The following is a 19,416-nucleotide window of genomic DNA, read 5'->3' as shown; positions in this document are numbered from 1 at the left end:
AAAGAAATTAAAAAAGAAACCAGATAAGTTTCAAAAGTGCTTCAATCAAGAAACACGACTTGTTCTATAATTGTCTTATCAAATTATCAGATGGAAAATAATTACATTCACGTCAAGGAACTGATCTTTTAGATACTTAATAAAATATTCAATTTTATTACAGCGGCATTCATATGATAATTAATAATGAACTATGAAAGAAGAAATAAAAAAAATCGGAATCACGTAACTCTCTTCGGCTATTTCCGAAGACAAAACTTGAACGTTTTTCGTCTGAAATATGACGTCATAATGTAGACTGAGCACGCGACGTTTAGTTTAACTTTGACAAATGATTTGAGTAGGCAACCATGCAGGCGGATCCTTCTGTGTGAGTTTTAAATAGATTTTATTATGCAAAAATCAAACTGCACTGTGTTAAATCTGCGCTTGGTCCAACAGTCACACCGTTTACATATTAGATTTTATTATAGAAAAATAAAAACTGCACTGTGTTAAATCTGCGCTCGGTCCAACGGTCACACCGTTTTCATATTACCGAGCGCAGCGAGAGGCGGGCGAAGCCCGTCTCGCGAAGCGAGGATTAATGGTAACACGTATATATAATACCGAGCGCAGCGAGAGGAGGGCGAAGCCCGCCTCGCGAAGATAGGATTAATGGTAACACGTATATACAAGTAATAGCTTTCCAAAAAGCTTGCCTGACTAAACAAAATTGCTTAGCATGCATGTATCAATTAGGCTTTCTTTTCAGTAATGAATTTCTTAATTTTCGATTAATTCATTTTTTAAGGAATGTACACATATCATATTAGTGCATGTAAACTTGAAAGCTGGAGATTAAATAGTCATTTTTTTAAAAAAAATTGTATTTGTTATATTAAGATTCAAAATCAACTAAAAGGCGTTTTTAAAAATGTCCAACCATATAAAATATGAAAGGGTATTCAAACACGTTTTGTTTTTGAATGTGTGTGGGGCAGCTTAATCAAAATCATCTTGACAAGCAATTAAAAAAGGGTGAATTCTCAAATTCATGAAAAAAACCCCTAACTGTAACTTCAATTCTTTATTTGCAGTTTCATTTATTACATGCTCCTACAAAAGTGGAGGGGAAAATCCATGATATTTCAATTTATATAAATTAAAGAAAAATGCCTGTTGCAAAAAAAGTGGAGAGTCCCGTCATCTAAACCCCCGATGCTGTGATGTTTACAGAGCACGGTGTGCTCTGTGGTATTCGCATGTTCCCAACGGACTCGTCCACTTATCGGCGCGCAAAAACTATGAATGAAACATTATGGCGCGAAGTCCTGCTTTACCATTCACACAACGGCTGAGGTTTGAATGAACTCATCCATTAGCAGAGATCCATCGGGAGGGGGTCAGATTAATTTTGTTGACATTTGTTTTGTAACAGCTACATACATGTTAATAATCTTTTGGATCGGATGTTTTGGAAGAACTCTATCGAATTCACAAATACACTTGATTAGTAGTTGTTAAATATAGTAATGTAATTTAAGTAAGACACGCGAGATATGACCCCTTTTCAAGATTAATGAAATCGCCCAACTGAACGAAAATCGGGTCACAACCCGCTTTGGCGATTTAGTTCCTCCAGTAAACATTCCAGCTGTATGAATATATATTTGTTTTAATCCAAACTGATTACTCTTTTGTAATAATGATAATCCAACACCAATTATTACTTACATTGTATCGTAATAGGCAATATGCGATTACCCCCTCCCCCTTTTTCACCGTTCAAATATGGAATGCGGTTCTATTTTTTAATCAGGATTACACAAGTGCACTGTGTGGTGAACATCCCTTTTACTTGAAACTCTTGCTCGCTGTTGTTATTACATCCCATATAATGTAAGATTTTCATCAATTATTAATGTATAGCTGACACCTTAAACATGCATCGGTTAATAATCTTTTTTGTGAAATATTATAATATTGCTTGATCCCATTGTCTGCACTGTTTCGGAGAATGTAACTTTTAAACCTTAGATATGCATGACGTCAGGCAATAAGAAAATCAGTAAAAAATGAAAGTTGAATCAGGGGTACTAAGGCCAAAAAAAATTTCTTCCAGCCCTGGGCGCCGCCATATTGGCAGCCATTTTGTTTTTTAAAAGTTAGTTCGATCATTGATTGACTGGTACTTATCGATGTGTATTGCCCCTAAACTCGATTAAATAAGTTCCAGTGTTTCAATAGAAGGTAATTTAAATTAAAAGAAATTAAAAAGGAAACCAGATAAGTTTCAAAAGTGCTTCAATCAAGAAACACGACTTTTTCTATGTATGTCTTATCAAATTATCAGATGGAAAATAATTACATTAATGTCAAGAAACTGATCTTTTAGATTCTGAATAAAGTATTCAATTTTATTACATTGGCATTCATATGAATTAAATTGATGAACAATGAAAGAGGAAATTAAAAAAAATTCGGAATCACGTAACTCTCTTCGCTTTTTTCCGAAGACAAAACTTGAACGTTTTACGTCTGAAATATGACGTCATAATGTAGACTGAGCACGCGACGTTTAATTTAACTTTGACGAATGGTTTGAGTAGGCAACCATGCTGGCGGATCCTACTTGGTGCGATTTAAATAGATTTTATTATACAAAAATCAAACTACACTGTGTTAAATCTGCGCTCGGTCCAACGGTCACACCGTTTACAAATTTTATAAGAAGAAGTAAAAAAAAATTTCGGAATAACGTTACTCTTTTCGGCTATAGACCCCATCACGATAACTGCTGTACTGTTATCTTGCAGGGCAAAATGGTATACTTTGCCGAAATTTCAGTAGATAGATAATTAAATGACGTAAATGAAACAATTGACGTTACGTCATATTTCACCAAACTATGTCATTTTGCCCTGCAAAAGAGCAGTACCGCAGTTACAGTGAAGGGGTTAATTTCGGAAGACAAAACGTGTACGTCTTACGTCTGAAACATGACGTCATAATGTAGACTGAGCACGTGACGTTTAGTTAAACTTTGGCTAAGGATTCAGTGACGTCAAGTTGGCCATTTGGAAAATTACGTGGCATTCCAGACAGTCCCGTTTTATGTTACAACAAAATATACACGTAGCCAATTTATTGTTGGAGGTAATTATAGACTAGAATTTTATACTGTATTATACGTCACTGGGGAATCCTTTTCCGGTTGTGGATAAGTCGTACATTAAATCGAGGATGTCAAGAGAAAGCCTGGTCCCGCCGCCACCAAACAACATAGTTGAGTACAAAACTCAGCCTCAACTCTGAGAAAATACTCAACTCCCTATTCTCAGCCTCAAATCACCGCCACCAAATATTTGAGTACGTACTCAAAATATTTGAGATAGCTATACTCTGTCCCAAAATATTTTGGATTCACATTTGGCTTAATTGCTTCATATTTATAAATACCTCAGGATTCAAACGATGTTCATTCAAAAGTATGAAAAATTTCCAAGATTTCTCAGTCAAAACGCCCCTGTTAGCTTATCAGGTTTCATTACAATGCTAAAAAATGTGATGTCTACGGAGATTTTGTATTGCAGCAAGCCCGGATGATAACGTTGAAATATTGCGCGATGTATTCCGAGTGTATTCCGAATGGAGAAAAGATGTAAACATTCCCCATTATAAATCTCCGTAAGGAATCTGTTTTCGTTCCGGTGAATTTTTCCGAGTGAAAGATGATAATGTGTCAATAAAATTATCTTGGAAAATATCCCTTTCAACTATTTCAATTGCACTTCTTTCACAGGTAAGTGTATTTTTATTAAAAATCGTCCAAATGTGCTGCATAAATATCTTGGGACAGACTATAGATACCTATCTCAAGTAAATACTCAAGCAATAAAAATGGCTGTCCACAGACAACATATGCGACGCTGACGTCGGCAAATGTTAGACGAGGTTAAAATTTCAAGAAGAGTCATCTGAGACAGGTTAAATCCGCTAGAAGAGTATTCAGATGATGAAATTTTTGACAGATATAGGTTCTGTCCCGCAACCATTCAGTACATTTTGGACTCTATTGCCCCATCAATTGTACACAACACTGCCAAGAACTGTGCCTTACCACCCACTCTACAGCTACTTACCTGCCTTAGGTTTCTGGCAACGGGGGCATACCACAGACTGGTAGGGGACAGCATTGGAGTATCAGAGACAACAACCGGAAGATGTTGCCGTTCTGTTACAGATTCCATAATTACTAATCTGTTGAAAAACTTCATCACTTTTCCAACGGGTAATTGCGCCAGGGAAATAAAACAACAATTTCTGGCAGTAGCAGGTATAAAATGCATCCTTTCACAGATATAATCAGTTATAGTTCGTCCCCAATGCTCATCTTAAGTGAACTTTCTCTTTTGATAATAAAGAAAGACAACTGGCAATGAACAGATAACTCTTCAATGAAAATCAAAGTACTGCTATCAATGATAGATTTCCTACAGATCTATCAAGATTTGATCAAACACATACATGTACATGTCACGAAATTACAAGCACTAATAATAATGTTCTTCTTTATAAACTAGTGAATTTATTCCCATACATACTCACTCCCCTCTTTCATATTAAAAAAAAAACAAGCAACTTTTTTATAACGGCAGTTGTAACCAGATAGCCGTATATATATGAAATATAATTTTATGATATATTCTGCTTTACGTTAATTAGTCATTAATTTGTTGTGCACTCGGTACGAAATAAGTGTATAGTGAACAATGTTAAAGGTCATTGACCGAGAGGGACAACTGCGTAGTTAGAACTCGTGGTGTTAGCGGAATGACCAGGAAGAATAAAACTCTCGATGATGATTGGACTTTGGAAAGCGGTCAACGGATGCAAGACTCTTAATTGTAATTAACCGTTAACAATGGACTTCGTTATAAGTCACTTATGAACTGTGACCCGAAAGGATGTACTAACAATTGCTTATTTTATTTTACTGATGTTTATACTTATGATTTGATTAATAATTAGTAGATGGAATTTAGACTGATAGCAGATTGATTATATATTGCTTTTATACCACTATACGATTACAGTGCTTAATAAATATCATAAAACTCCAAGTGACTTATGATTTCAAAAGGCTAAAGAATAACAACAGAAGGATCACATAGACTTTTATGGTGCCAGTGACCAGGATAAAACGAAGTGCTAAAGAAAAACTGAACTGTTAAGGTAAGAACTTTTCCCCAATATCTCTGTTCACTATCTCAAAGTAAATAACTCTGATCAGCAACCTATATGGCAACTGGAAATGGTTATGATAGAAAAGAATTTAAAAACCAAATGGAACAATTGGAAAAACAATTTTTGGGGTTGGGTCAAAGTGAAGAAAAGGAAGGGCATGAAACAGGTCAAAAATTCTCAGAACAAGAACAGGTAAAACAAAACACTTTTGAAAAACAAACTGACACATATTATGATGCAAGGTTGTATGAAACTAATGAACCTCGACACCGAGCCCCAAATCAGGATGGTGATAAAGATTTTTTCATGGGTCAAGTTAAAGCTATAACAGCCGCTCTTTCAGTGCCCCTATCTTTTGTTATAACTCCTTTTGATGGAGATGCTAGTAAATTCAAGTTGTGGATAAAGGAAATTGAAAAATATGGTTTATTGTCTGGGAAACAGGGTCATGAAATCCCCATGCTCGCGTATATTACGAGTAAAGGTTCGGTAGGGGACTTTATCAAAAGGTATTTGGACAAAACAGACGCGTCGAAAGAAATGCCGTCGTGGAACGATTTAAAAGAATCCTTAAAAAACAGATTCGCGGAGATTACCGACTCACAACACGCGTTAGCAGTAATGCGCAGGACGCGGCAAAATTCAAACGAAAGTGTACAGTTATTCGCGGAACGGTTGTTGCAAATCGCGGAAGACGCGTATAGTAAAGACAAATTAAGAGATCCCTTAGTCCAACAACAACTTGTAGACATATTCTGTGACGGTCTGACATTTGACTATCTCAGGATGAAAATCCTTAGAGAAAACCCCAAAGACTTGGAGTCAGCAATTCAGGTAGCCATGCGCGAGCAAAATTTAAAAAAACCTTGAGCAGACTGTTTCAAGGTTTGACAGTACAATGCCTTTATTAAATGAAAGATTGGTTAACTTGTCCCCGACAGACAATAGACAGGAAGAACCCATGGAGGTTGACCACACGAGGAACAAAGGGTGTTTTAAGTGTATGAAAATGGATCATAGGGCCAGATTTTGCCCACTAAATAAACCCCAGGTTAGGCCCCGCCCTCAATTAAATAAACGACTTCATAATACCCAGTCTGTGCATTATGTTGAGCAAAGCCCCCGCCCAACGATTGAGTGTTGGAATTGTGGTAGAATAGGACATTTGCGTGCAGATTGCTGGAGCAAACGCAGGTTTTCAAGAACGCAGCAAAATAGAAGTAGGTCAGCTGATCGTCAAGATCGATCACGTGATTTTAAAGACCAAATTGATAGGAGATCACCCAAAATCTGCACCCGTCGCGCCACTTTTGATAAACAAAATCAGGAAAACGAATCTGACTTCAAAGCACGAAATTTTAACAGGAAAGAGACAATTTGATGAGCTTTCATTTAAGTCCCTCGTTGCTGAACGAAAATTAGGACCGGAGCTATGAACCATAACGTTAACATTACCGCCTATGGAAAATGCATTAGTAGACTATACCCAATTGTCTTGCTATGATAACCGAAGTGATTAAAGCAATTGTATAATGTGTTGTAAATATAAATAATAATGAGTAAACTTGCTTTGTATATATTGCTCGCTTATGGAATAGGTACGATAGTGTGACCCCTTTGACATTTTACTGATAATAAAATACCGCGGACGTAATACGTTTGAAATATCGGAACCCGCGATTATGTAAAGAAACCGTAAAACCGTGTCGTTGTAAGAAATTTAAAATTACTGGTAAAATAATAAATGTTAGGATAAACATCTTGAGTTTGGACAAGGATGCTCTGGTTTTCATGGTTCATAATTACTTCCTCCTTACTATAATCGAGAAAGTCAATTTAATATGTCTGACTGCTTTCAAAATTTTATTGATGGCATAAACACATACACACTTTGGGATCCCCTTAACATCAAGTTTCTGGGAATGGGACACATTAAGATCCCCGATAAATTAAAGGATATTAAGGTTTTCCCTATGGACACACTAATGGCGGAATTGCCAGTAAACAATGAGCTACAATTTATGGAATCATTACCTTGGGTGGGAAGTCTTTGATTACACTGTATATGTATTTTTAATTTTGGCAAAAAGAATTGTATTTGGAATTTATAACATGAAACGTAAAACTATCAAAAAGTTAGGATATAAGTGCCGTGGTTGCTGGTCGGGTTGTCGAAAAAGGGGTTGTGACAGGGATGAGGAAAGTTCAGGCAGAGACAATTTGTCTGGTGTTAATCCTGATCAACGAAATTCCCAAGAGACTATTGAAATGAACCCCATAGTAAAGAACACTACAACCCCAAAGTGTAAGCCTTCTGTCTTACGGATCCAATTGAGGGTCAGTTCAAACTTAGTGATGACAAGTCCAGTATTTCTTTCTCAAGCGGTTTTATTAAGCGTGATCGTATAGTTACAACAATTAAAAGCAGCCCAAATCAAGAGTCTCAGAATCTCTATGAGCGGAATCTCTCTATCTATATGCGGGATCTATCTACTCAACATCATTTTACATGGGTATATATAACATTTTACATATGATGGACAGTTTTGACTAGTTCGGCCCATTTACGACGATCATGAGTGAACATTCAGTGTTCAAAATTAAGATTAATAGTTTATTCCTAAATAAAGTAACAAAACCGTCAAAATGTCAATCAAAGAGTCTGGATGCAGGATTTGAGTCTCCGAGTCCTGGGTCTCGGAGTCCCCCACCTAGTATGAGGCATCACTTACTCATAATACGTTCATTTATACACGGCATACAAGGTTACAAAGGTTAATATATAGAATACACAATACATGACTCAATATAGAGTACCAGAGCTATCGTTGCAGACACAGAATCGCCAAATATGACACTTGTTTTTAAGCTCTCAATTTGGATATTATTATGCCCGTATTATTCGCCTGGTTTTATAACATCATTTAGGAATACTACGCAGTGCTACAAGATTCACAGAGTTCATTCTATTAATTATCATTAACACCATTCACTGCGCAGTACCTAGGTACACTTAAATATCATAGTGACCATTATTTAATACTAGCAATTCAAGATCATAGCATGGCTATCTGTTTACATACGTCCCCCAAACAAAAGAAATATCCCGAAGGGAGATTTCTCATGCCTGTCGCCCGGGATAGGAAAGCGTCCTTGATCTACCCTTGATCAGACGAGCTTCCTAGTGACATACCAGTCAGAACATCTATGTTAAGAGATAGTATCAAGTGACATGTTTCCACCTCCGGCTTGAACATCATACATCTACAAAAACAAATCTATAACCAGGATGTATACATGTACATAAAATCATATGGCTTGATTATATCGCATTACAATCATGAAAACAATAATGAATAAAGTATGACAATAATGACCAAGATGAAATAATCATAGTTGAATAAAATCGTAATTCATCATCAAAGTAATACTAAGTATGGTTAAGCATAATGTCACATATATATATATATATATATATATATATATATATATATATATATATTTATATATATATATATATATCTATATCTATATCTATATCTATATATATATATATATATATATATATATATATAAAGTCAAGGCATGCATGTAAGTTCACAAAATATCTCTTCCTTCTTAGGGGCGGGGTTAGCGTCAAAGGTTGGGAGTCGGTTTCTTCCTGAAGTTCTCCGGAGTGAATCACCAAATACAAGATTTATATTAGCACAAGATAACGCACATTTATACTTTTACACATTCTACACAATTCACATTTTTAATTTTCAGTAACTTTCACAATTCCTTTCACAAGGAATACACAATTTCTTCGCGGCTGTAGCTTAATTATTCATCAATCATCGGCACCCGTGGATAGAGGGTCGGCGCGGATGGCGAGGCGACTTCTCGCGGAGCGTCTCCTGCGTTCCTCTGTTGCGTAGACATTGCGACCTTCTCTTCCATGTATTTACGTGCCAGCTCTGGGTCCGGTCTATAGTATTTGGTCCATGGAGATTCTTCATTTTTCTCCTCTCCAAGAAATTGTTGTGCTAGTTTAGTCGAAATTATCCCCGTGTTACTGGTAAATTTGCGAGTTGCGATTCTTTCGCTTCGTCGGGGTTTCTCTTGGATCCTAGAGTCTTTCGGGATTGGTTCAATTTCAATAATGTCGCTAGAGGTCCTTTTCTCTGGATTCTCACAACACACAATACAGTGTCTTTGGAAGAACCTTTGGAAGGCACGCTCCAATACAATTGTCGCTGGCATCGGTGTACAGGATGTACGGCTTATTAGTATCTGGATATGCTAGGAAAGGCACTATCGTTAAACTTTCTTTAATAAAGTCAAACGCTTTTTGGCAACATGGTGTCCAATTGAACCTTGCATATTTTCTAGTTAAGTCAATCAATGGTTCTGCAATCTTCGAGAAGTTCGGTATAAATCTCCTGTAATAACTACACATACCCATAAAGCCACGAACTTCTCGGACTGTAGTGGGCGCTGGTAACTTTCTTATAGCTTCGACTTTCTTTGGATCAGGTGTAACGCCATGTTCATCAATGATGAAACCAAGATATTCTGTCTGTTCCTTGAAGAAACTACATTTCTTTAGCTTCATTTTAAGTCCATGCTTCCTTAGGCGGTTGAAAACGTCTTGAATATGACGAAGATGATCTTCCGGTGTATCTGAGAATATAAGAATGTCATCCAGGTATGCGATAGCAAACTCTTCTTGTCCTTGAAGAACTATGTTCATCAGCTCCTGAAAAACTGCTGGTGCATTACTCAACCCAAATGGCATACGGTTGAATTGGAATAGTCCTTTGTGACATGCAAAGGCCGTTTTTTCTTTACTTGAATCTTCTGATTTCACTTGCCAATATCCACTCTTTAAGTCTAGTGCAGTAAACTATTTTGCCTTACCTAGTAAACATAGGATGTCATCAATCAACGGTAGCGGGAATGATACGGGTTTCACTATCTTATTCAAGCTTCTAAAGTCAACGCACATCCGGTCTGATCCGTCCTTTTTCTTCACCACTACTAAGGGAAATTACCAAGGTGATTGTGATCTCTCAATAATCTTTGCGTCCATCATTTCCAGTATGGCCTTATTGCTCCTCGTTTGGCATACTACACATCCTTCTATATAAGAGTATAACCTTTTGTACAAATTTGGTATGTAGTACTTTTGTCCGATTACGTCATATGTTTTGTCCACACCCATATGTCCAAGTCCGTCATGATACTGCTGCACTACTAAAAGTTCTAACTCACGTGGTACATACAGGCGAAGTTTTGGGCCTTCTGAGTCTCCATCTGAAAGATAGTACATTAAACCATCAATTTCCAAAAACTTTTTTTCTTCGGTTGCTGTTCCTTTACCTAACCGATTCTTCAGTTTCTTGATCTGCTCATCGTGTTGTTGACTTTCTTTGATGTTGATTTCTGGTAGATCAATAAAGTGTTTGACCAATTCGTCGTGTTGTTTAATTTCACATCTGGCTAATCTCTTAGGCGAAAAGGCATTGGAGTTAAGTACGTTCACTTCGAAGAAATTGTCCTTAACATCTGGTTCATCATGCTCTGATTGTTCTTCCTCTTCACACTCCAGGTTGACTGTCGGTAATCTAGATAATAGATCTGCACAGCAGTTAAATCTTCCTTCTATGTACTCTACCTTACAGTTATATCCTGCAATACTTAATGCCCATACTTGAATTTTCTTATTTTGCATTGGAGATTCTAAGATATACTTGAGCTGCTTATGGTCTGTTCTTATAGTAAACTGAGCACCGTGTAAATAATTGTCTAACTTCTGAAGGGCATAAGGGATTGCAAATGCCTCCTTTTCTATGGTTGACCACTTTTCTTGAGTTTTGCTCAGCTAGTGGGATAAGTAATATATTGGCTTATCTTCTCCCTTCTCTGTCTTTTGAGTAAGGCACGCTCCAATACAATTGTCGCTGGCATCGGTGTACAGGATGTACGGCTTATTAGTATCTGGATATGCTAGGAAAGGCACTATCGTTAAACTTTCTTTAATAAAGTCAAACGCTTTTTGGCAACATGGTGTCCATTTGAACCTTGCATATTTTCTAGTTAAGTCAATCAATGGTTCTGCAATCTTAGAGAAGTTCGGTATAAATCTCCTGTAATAACTACACATACCCATAAAGCCACGAACTTCTCGGACTGTAGTGGGCGCTGGTAACTTTCTTATAGCTTCGACTTTCTTTGGATCAGGTGTAACGCCATGTTCATCAATGATGAAACCAAGATATTCTGTCTGTTCCTTGAAGAAACTACATTTCTTTAGCTTCATTTTAAGTCCATGCTTCCTTAGGCGGTTGAAAACGTCTTGAATATGACGAAGATGATCTTCCGGTGTATCTGAGAATATAAGAATGTCATCCAGGTATGCGATAGCAAACTCTTCTTGTCCTTGAAGAACTATGTTCATCAGCTCCTGAAAAACTGCTGGTGCATTACTCAACCCAAATGGCATACGGTTGAATTGGAATAGTCCTTTGTGACATGCAAAGGCCGTTTTTTCTTTACTTGAATCTTCTGATTTCACTTGCCAATATCCACTCTTTAAGTCTAGTGCAGTAAACTATTTTGCCTTACCTAGTAAACATAGGATGTCATCAATCAACGGTAGCGGGAATGATACGGGTTTCACTATCTTATTCAAGCTTCTAAAGTCAACGCACATCCGGTCTGATCCGTCCTTTTTCTTCACCACTACTAAGGGAAATTACCAAGGTGATTGTGATCTCTCAATAATCTTTGCGTCCATCATTTCCAGTATGGCCTTATTGCTCCTCGTTTGGCATACTACACATCCTTCTATATAAGAGTATAACCTTTTGTACAAATTTGGTATGTAGTACTTTTGTCCGATTACGTCATATGTTTTGTCCACTCCCATATGTCCAAGTCCGTCATGATACTGCTGCACTACTAAAAGTTCTAACTCACGTGGTACATACAGGCGAAGTTTTGGGCCTTCTGAGTCTCCATCTGAAAGATAGTACATTAAACCATCAATTTCCAAAAACTTTTTTTCTTCGGTTGCTGTTCCTTTACCTAACCGATTCTTCAGTTTCTTGATCTGCTCATCGTGTTGTTGACTTTCTTTGATGTTGATTTCTGGTAGATCAATAAAGTGTTTGACCAATTCGTCGTGTTGTTTAATTTCACATCTGGCTAATCTCTTAGGCGAAAAGGCATTGGAGTTAAGTACGTTCACTTCGAAGAAATTGTCCTTAACATCTGGTTCATCATGCTCTGATTGATCTTCCTCTTCACAATCCAGGTTGACTGTCGGTAATCTAGATAATAGATCTGCACAGCAGTTAAATCTTCCTTCTATGTACTCTACCTTACAGTTATATCCTGCAATACTTAATGCCCATACTTGAATTTTCTTATTTTGCATTGGAGATTCTAAGATATACTTGAGCTGCTTATGGTCTGTTCTTATAGTAAACTGAGCACCGTGTAAATAATTGTCTAACTTCTGAAGGGCATAAGGGATTGCAAATGCCTCCTTTTCTATGGTTGACCACTTTTCTTGAGTTTTGCTCAGCTAGTGGGATAAGTAATATATTGGCTTATCTTCTCCCTTCTCTGTCTTTTGAGTAAGGCACGCTCCAATACAATTGTCGCTGGCATCGGTGTACAGGATGTACGGCTTATTAGTATCTGGATATGCTAGGAAAGGCACTATCGTTAAACTTTCTTTAATAAAGTCAAACGCTTTTTGGCAACATGGTGTCCATTTGAACCTTGCATATTTTCTAGTTAAGTCAATCAATGGTTCTGCAATCTTAGAGAAGTTCGGTATAAATCTCCTGTAATAACTACACATACCCATAAAGCCACGAACTTCTCGGACTGTAGTGGGCGCTGGTAACTTTCTTATAGCTTCGACTTTCTTTGGATCAGGTGTAACGCCATGTTCATCAATGATGAAACCAAGATATTCTGTCTGTTCCTTGAAGAAACTACATTTCTTTAGCTTCATTTTAAGTCCATGCTTCCTTAGGCGGTTGAAAACGTCTTGAATATGACGAAGATGATCTTCCGGTGTATCTGAGAATATAAGAATGTCATCCAGGTATGCGATAGCAAACTCTTCTTGTCCTTGAAGAACTATGTTCATCAGCTCCTGAAAAACTGCTGGTGCATTACTCAACCCAAATGGCATACGGTTGAATTGGAATAGTCCTTTGTGACATGCAAAGGCCGTTTTTTCTTTACTTGAATCTTCTGATTTCACTTGCCAATATCCACTCTTTAAGTCTAGTGCAGTAAACTATTTTGCCTTACCTAGTAAACATAGGATGTCATCAATCAACGGTAGCGGGAATGATACGGGTTTCACTATCTTATTCAAGCTTCTAAAGTCAACGCACATCCGGTCTGATCCGTCCTTTTTCTTCACCACTACTAAGGGAAATTACCAAGGTGATTGTGATCTCTCAATAATCTTTGCGTCCATCATTTCCAGTATGGCCTTGTCAATTATCTGTCTTTTATTTAAGGGTACACGGTAGGGTCTGTTCTTTATTGGGTGGTGATCTCCAGTTTCTATCTTCATTTTAACAGTATCAGTCACTCCAAGATCACTGTCTTTCTTTGCAAATAAATCATTGTTTTTGCTCACAAGTCTTTTGATTGAGTGTTCAAATCTTTTAGGTACATCAATTTCTTCTTTTGTGTCTTGAGTAGTCTGTATTTCTGAGATTTCCTTCTGTTTTAATGCGGTAATTCGTCCTACTATGTAGCCTCTTGGAATTTTATAATTTTTGTTAGTTTGGTTAACGAAGATCATTGGAACTTTCTTATCTTTCCGAACTATACAAACGGCGTCTTTTAAATATAGTCCTGGGTCTTCCATAATGCAGTTATTGTCTATGCTGTTCACTTCAACCAAGTCACTTTTTTCCAGAGGAAAATTGTTATTTATTTTTCCATAGAATACAGTCACCGTGTTTGGTCTCATAATAAGTTTCTTAGGAGTTTTTACAATAGTTGAGATGTGTAAATCTTCTTTTAGTTCCGCGTATACTTTGCCATCAATACGCATGAGTCCAGATCAAAGTATAAACGAACATTGTTTTTCTTGAGCCAATCACGACCGAGAATCATGTTTCGGTTGAGTCCCTTTGTCACATAAAGTTTGTGGTCTAAAGTTAACCCTGAAATCTTAAAGGAAATATTTACATACCCTATCGCAATTAAAGAATTGCCATTTGCTGCTTGTAAAGAGGGGATATCATTATTAAACAATTTGGGGCGGGGAAATAGATTTTCATACATTTTTTTTACTAATTAGAGATACGGCTGCACCTGTATCTACCAAAGCTCTAAATTTATTTTTACTTACTTTTAATAAACAGCTACTGGGGTTGTTAGTAAAATTAATTTCATGTGTAGGTCTTTGTTTAAAGTTCTTTCTTCGGGCTTCAACGAAGGAAGAACGTCTTAGTTTTCCTGTTTTTGTTTGTCAAAATAAGAGCGAGGTTTGAAATTTTGAGACGATCCCCTATTTACTTGGTCGCTAGATTTATATGTTCGGCCTTGACGATTTGATGGTCTGCCCCGATTTTGCTGCGCTCTATGATACATATGCGAGCCCCAACAATCTGCACGCACATGACCTACTTTACCACAATTCCAACATTCCACAGGCGAACGGGGTTTCTGCTCTGTATTATGGACGGGTTTGTTTTGACTGGGTCGTTTATTTATTTGAGGACGGGACCTGACTTGGGGTTTATTTTGAGTACAAAATCGAGCCCTATGACCCGCCTGTTTGCATTTAAAACACCTACTATTACGCGCATGGTCAATTTCCATTGGTTCTACATGCCTTGTTTCTACTGAGGTAAGATAATCTGCTCTATCCTTTAATAAGGGAAGAGTAGTATCAAAATTTGAAAGAGTTCGTCTGTTGTCATTACTCTGTACAATTTCTGTCATATTTGACCCTCTTATCGCTAGCCTCTGTCTCAGATTTTGTTCTCGCATTGCTATTTGAATTGCGGATTCTAAATCTTTAGGGTTTTCTCGCAAAATTTTCATTCTGAGGTAGTCGAATGTCAACCCGTCACAAAAGATATCTACTAACTGTTGTTGTATCAAAGGATCTTTTAGTCTGTCATTACTGTAGGCGTCTTCCGCGATTTGCAATAGTCTCTCGGCGAACAACTGAACACTTTCATTTGAATTTTGTCGAGTCTTACGCATTACTGCTAACGCGTGTTGGGGATCTGTTATTTCTGCAAATCTATTTTTAAGGGATTCCTTAAGATCGTTCCAAGATGGGATTTTTTCAGACGCATTTGTTTCATCTAAATACCTTTTAATATAATCCCCAACTGAACCCTTACTCGTTATGTATGCAAGCATGGGGATCTCATGATCTTGTTTCCCAGACATAACACTGTACTTTTCAACTTCCTTTATCCACTGTTTAAATTTTTGAGCATCTCCCTCAAAAGGAGTTATCACAGAAGATAGGGGCACTGAGAGTGCGGCTGTTATAGCTTTAACTTGACCAATAAAAAAATCTTTTTCATCATCCTGATCTGGGACTCGGTGTCGAGGTTCACGAGTTTCATACGACCTAGCATCATGATATGTTTCAAAAGTATTTTGTTTAATCTGCTCTTTTTCTGGGGACTTTTGACCTGTTTCTTGCCCTTTATTTTCATTGTTCTGACCCCACCCCGCGAATTGTTTTTCTAATTGCTCCATTTGATTTTTTTTTGTCTTTTTTGTCAAACCCATCACCTGTCGCCATATTGGTTGCATAGACAAAGTTGTTTACTTCGAGATAGCTATAAGAGACATATAAAAATGGTTCTTACCTTACTCTGTATTGAACTTCGCTCAATCCTGGTCACGGCACCAAGAAAGTTCATGTAAGCCTTCTGTCTTACGGATCCAATTGAGGGTCAGTTCAAACTTAGTGATGACAAGTCCAGTATTTCTTTCTCAAGCGGTTTTATTAAGCGTGATCGTATAGTTACAACAATTAAAAGCAGCCCAAATCAAGAGTCTCAGAATCTCTATAAGCGGAATATCTCTATCTATATGCGGGATCTATCTACTCAACATCATTTTACATGGGTATATATAACATTTTACATATGATGGACAGTTTTGACTAGTTCGGCCCATTTACGCCGATCATGAGTGAACATTCAGTGTTCAAAATTAAGATTAATAGTTTATTCCTAAATAAAGTAACAAAACCGTCAAAACTGCCAATCAAAGAGTCTGGATGCAGGATTTGAGTCTCCAAGTCCTGGGTCTCAGAGTCCCCCACCTAGTATGAGGCATCACTTACTCATAATACGTTCATTCATACATGGCATAAAAGGTTACAAAGGTTAATATATAGAATACACAATACATGACTCAATGTAGAGTACCAGAGCTATCGTTGCAGACACAGAATCGCCAAATATGACACTTGTTTTTAAACTCTCAATTTGGATATTATTATGCCCGTATTATTCGCCTGGTTTTATATCATTTAGGAATACTACGCAGTGCTACAAGATTCACAGAGTTCATTCTATTAATTATCATTAACACCATTCACTGCGCAGTACCTAGGTACACTTAAATATCATAGTGACCATTATTTAATACTAGCAATTCAAGGTCATAGCATGGCTATCTGTTTACATAAGAGACATCCCCGTTATGGAAAACCACGACGATCAATTGCAGACGCTCACGCTATTGGACCAATCACTGAAGAATTAGCATACCAGTTGACCGGAGAGAATAGGAACTCGGATTATCCGAGGCCTGAACGCTATGGACCGGACCCGGACTTGGCACGTGAATACCTTGCGGAAAGGGCGTTGGTGTCTAAGAAATAGAGGAACGCAGTCGATGTTCCGCGAGAAGCAAACTCGCCATCCGCGCAGGAAGTGCCGTTGGTGTGCTTATAAAAATTGTGTATTCAATATGTTTCAATTTGTGAAAAATGTAAAATGTTATTGAAATAATTATGAAATGTTATATTTGAAATCAAATGTGGTGAGCTGAGAACTGCGAATGGAATTCTTCGAATCCGAATTACACAACGTTTTTCTTGATTATCGTTCCGATTATTCGAAATGGATACAATTGTGTGAAACCGATAACTTTAGTGTAACTTTTATGTACGCTGGACTGTATAACATGTATATATGCTTATGTATTTTATGATAATTCTAGCGGCGCTTATGCTTGAATTAACATTTTATGATGGACTTTATATGTTACCTGTGTGGAACTTTGGACATTGGACAATTCTGATTGCATCTAATTGCAATTATATTTGATTTTGATTATTTTGTATTGATTACTATTGTTGTCAAAAGTATATATGATTATTACTGACTTTTGCATGAATTGCTAAACAATTATATATTGTCATGAGTGAAGTATACATATTTGTTGACAGACTATTATTGTGTCTCAAGCCGGTATAGGAAATTGGTCACTTCATTCAACCTCTTAACATAGATGTTCTGACCGGTGTGTCACCAGGAAGTTCATCTGACCTAGAAGAGTTTGAAGGATAATTTCTCACACCGGGCACCTGGCGAAAGAAATCTCCCTCGGGGATATTTCTTTTGTTAGGGGGACGTATGTAACCAGATAGCCGTATATATATGGAATATAATTTTATGATTGTATTCTGCTTTACGTTAATTAGTCATTAATTTGTTGTGCACTCGATACGAATTAAGTGTATAGTGAACAATGTTAAAGGTCATTGACTGAGAGGGACAACTGCGTAGTTAGAACTCGTGGTGATAGCGGAATGACCAGGAAGAATAAAACTCTCGATGATGATTGGACTTTGGAAAGCGGTCAACGGATGCAAGACTCTTAATTGTAATTAACTGTTAACAATGGACTTCGTTATAAGTCACTTATGAACTGTGACCCGAAAGGATGTACTAACAATTGCTTATTTTATTTTACTGATTTTTATACTTATGATTTGATTAATAATTAGTAGATGGATTTTAGACTGATAGCAGATTGATTATATATTGCTTTTATACCACTGTACGATTACAGTGCTTAATAAATATCATACAACTCCAACTGACTTATGATTTCAAAAGTCTGAAGAATAACAGCAGAAGGATCACACAGTCAAGTTAGCATAAGTACATGTAAAAATTGATATTATAAGGTATAAAAAATCATAAGCTCAAGATGTCAATTTTAAATCAATGTGTTTGTTGTTTAATATTTATTTCCTTTAAGTTAACTTATAAAATACTTGATAAGAAAAAAATAAACAATGGTTCACAGATGCCTTAGAAATCAATATTTGGATTTCTAATCACGTGTATCGGTCCTTAATCATACACCTGTCATACGTTATTTAATTTTTCTTATGTAGGATTCCCCAATGTTCTGGGGTGCGTTGACGGAACTTTTATTAGAATTATTGCTCCTAGCAAGAATGAGCCAGATTACGTCAACCGTAAAGGATTCCATTCATTGATTCTACAGGTACCCCCCCCCCCCCATTAAAATGTTTTTTTACATATACGAGCTTTTCCCGTTGTTACATGTATTGTACATGCAATTATATTTACAATGACAATGAGTTTTTATTTTCATATAAATTAAGCGTAGAGTCAATTTATAAAAAATTACTAGTACACTATGAAGAAGGAATAACAGTGAAATACATGTTGTTTTGAACAATGTTAGTTTTTGTTAAATTGTGCGATGCTAAATATAAGATATTTGCGCAAAATGGCCCGGTAGCTTGCACGATAGTCGGATATGGCGGGAGTCGGCTTTGTGTCAGCAGTTTGAGAATGGTATTAGGCTAAGAAAATATATAATTCAGATACATGCAAATACAGAATAGTTAATTCAAAAGCTATACGAATGAGTTAATGATTTTATATGTCATTCGAACAGGCGTTCATAGTGGATTTCTTTTGGGAGATTCTGGTTATCCTTGTAAAAGGTACCTAATGACACCTTTTCTAAACCCGTACACTGCCCCCCAGCAAAGGTTTAATGCATCCCTCTGTAAAACTAGGGTGATGGTGGAACAGACATTTGAAATTCTGAAACGCAGATTTTCTTGTCTTCAAGGAGTGCTTAGGTATACGAAAGTCTGTAATTAGATATCCAAATACAGGCATCTTTGTTTCA

General features: G+C 36.9%; 1 pseudogene; it reads left to right on the top strand.

Annotated features, from left to right (window-relative positions):
• The first annotated feature begins 3,225 nt into the window (after window positions 1-3,225).
• LOC128180544 (putative nuclease HARBI1) lies at window positions 3,226-19,388 on the top strand (annotated as a pseudogene).
• Window positions 19,389-19,416: the final 28 nt, after the last annotated feature.

This window comes from Crassostrea angulata, chromosome 4 (assembly GCF_025612915.1).
Source record: "Crassostrea angulata isolate pt1a10 chromosome 4, ASM2561291v2, whole genome shotgun sequence".
Taxonomy (NCBI): Eukaryota; Metazoa; Mollusca; class Bivalvia; order Ostreida; family Ostreidae; genus Magallana; species Magallana angulata.
Note: the sequence above shows the minus strand (reverse complement) of the source record. Positions and strands in the feature narration are given on the sequence as shown.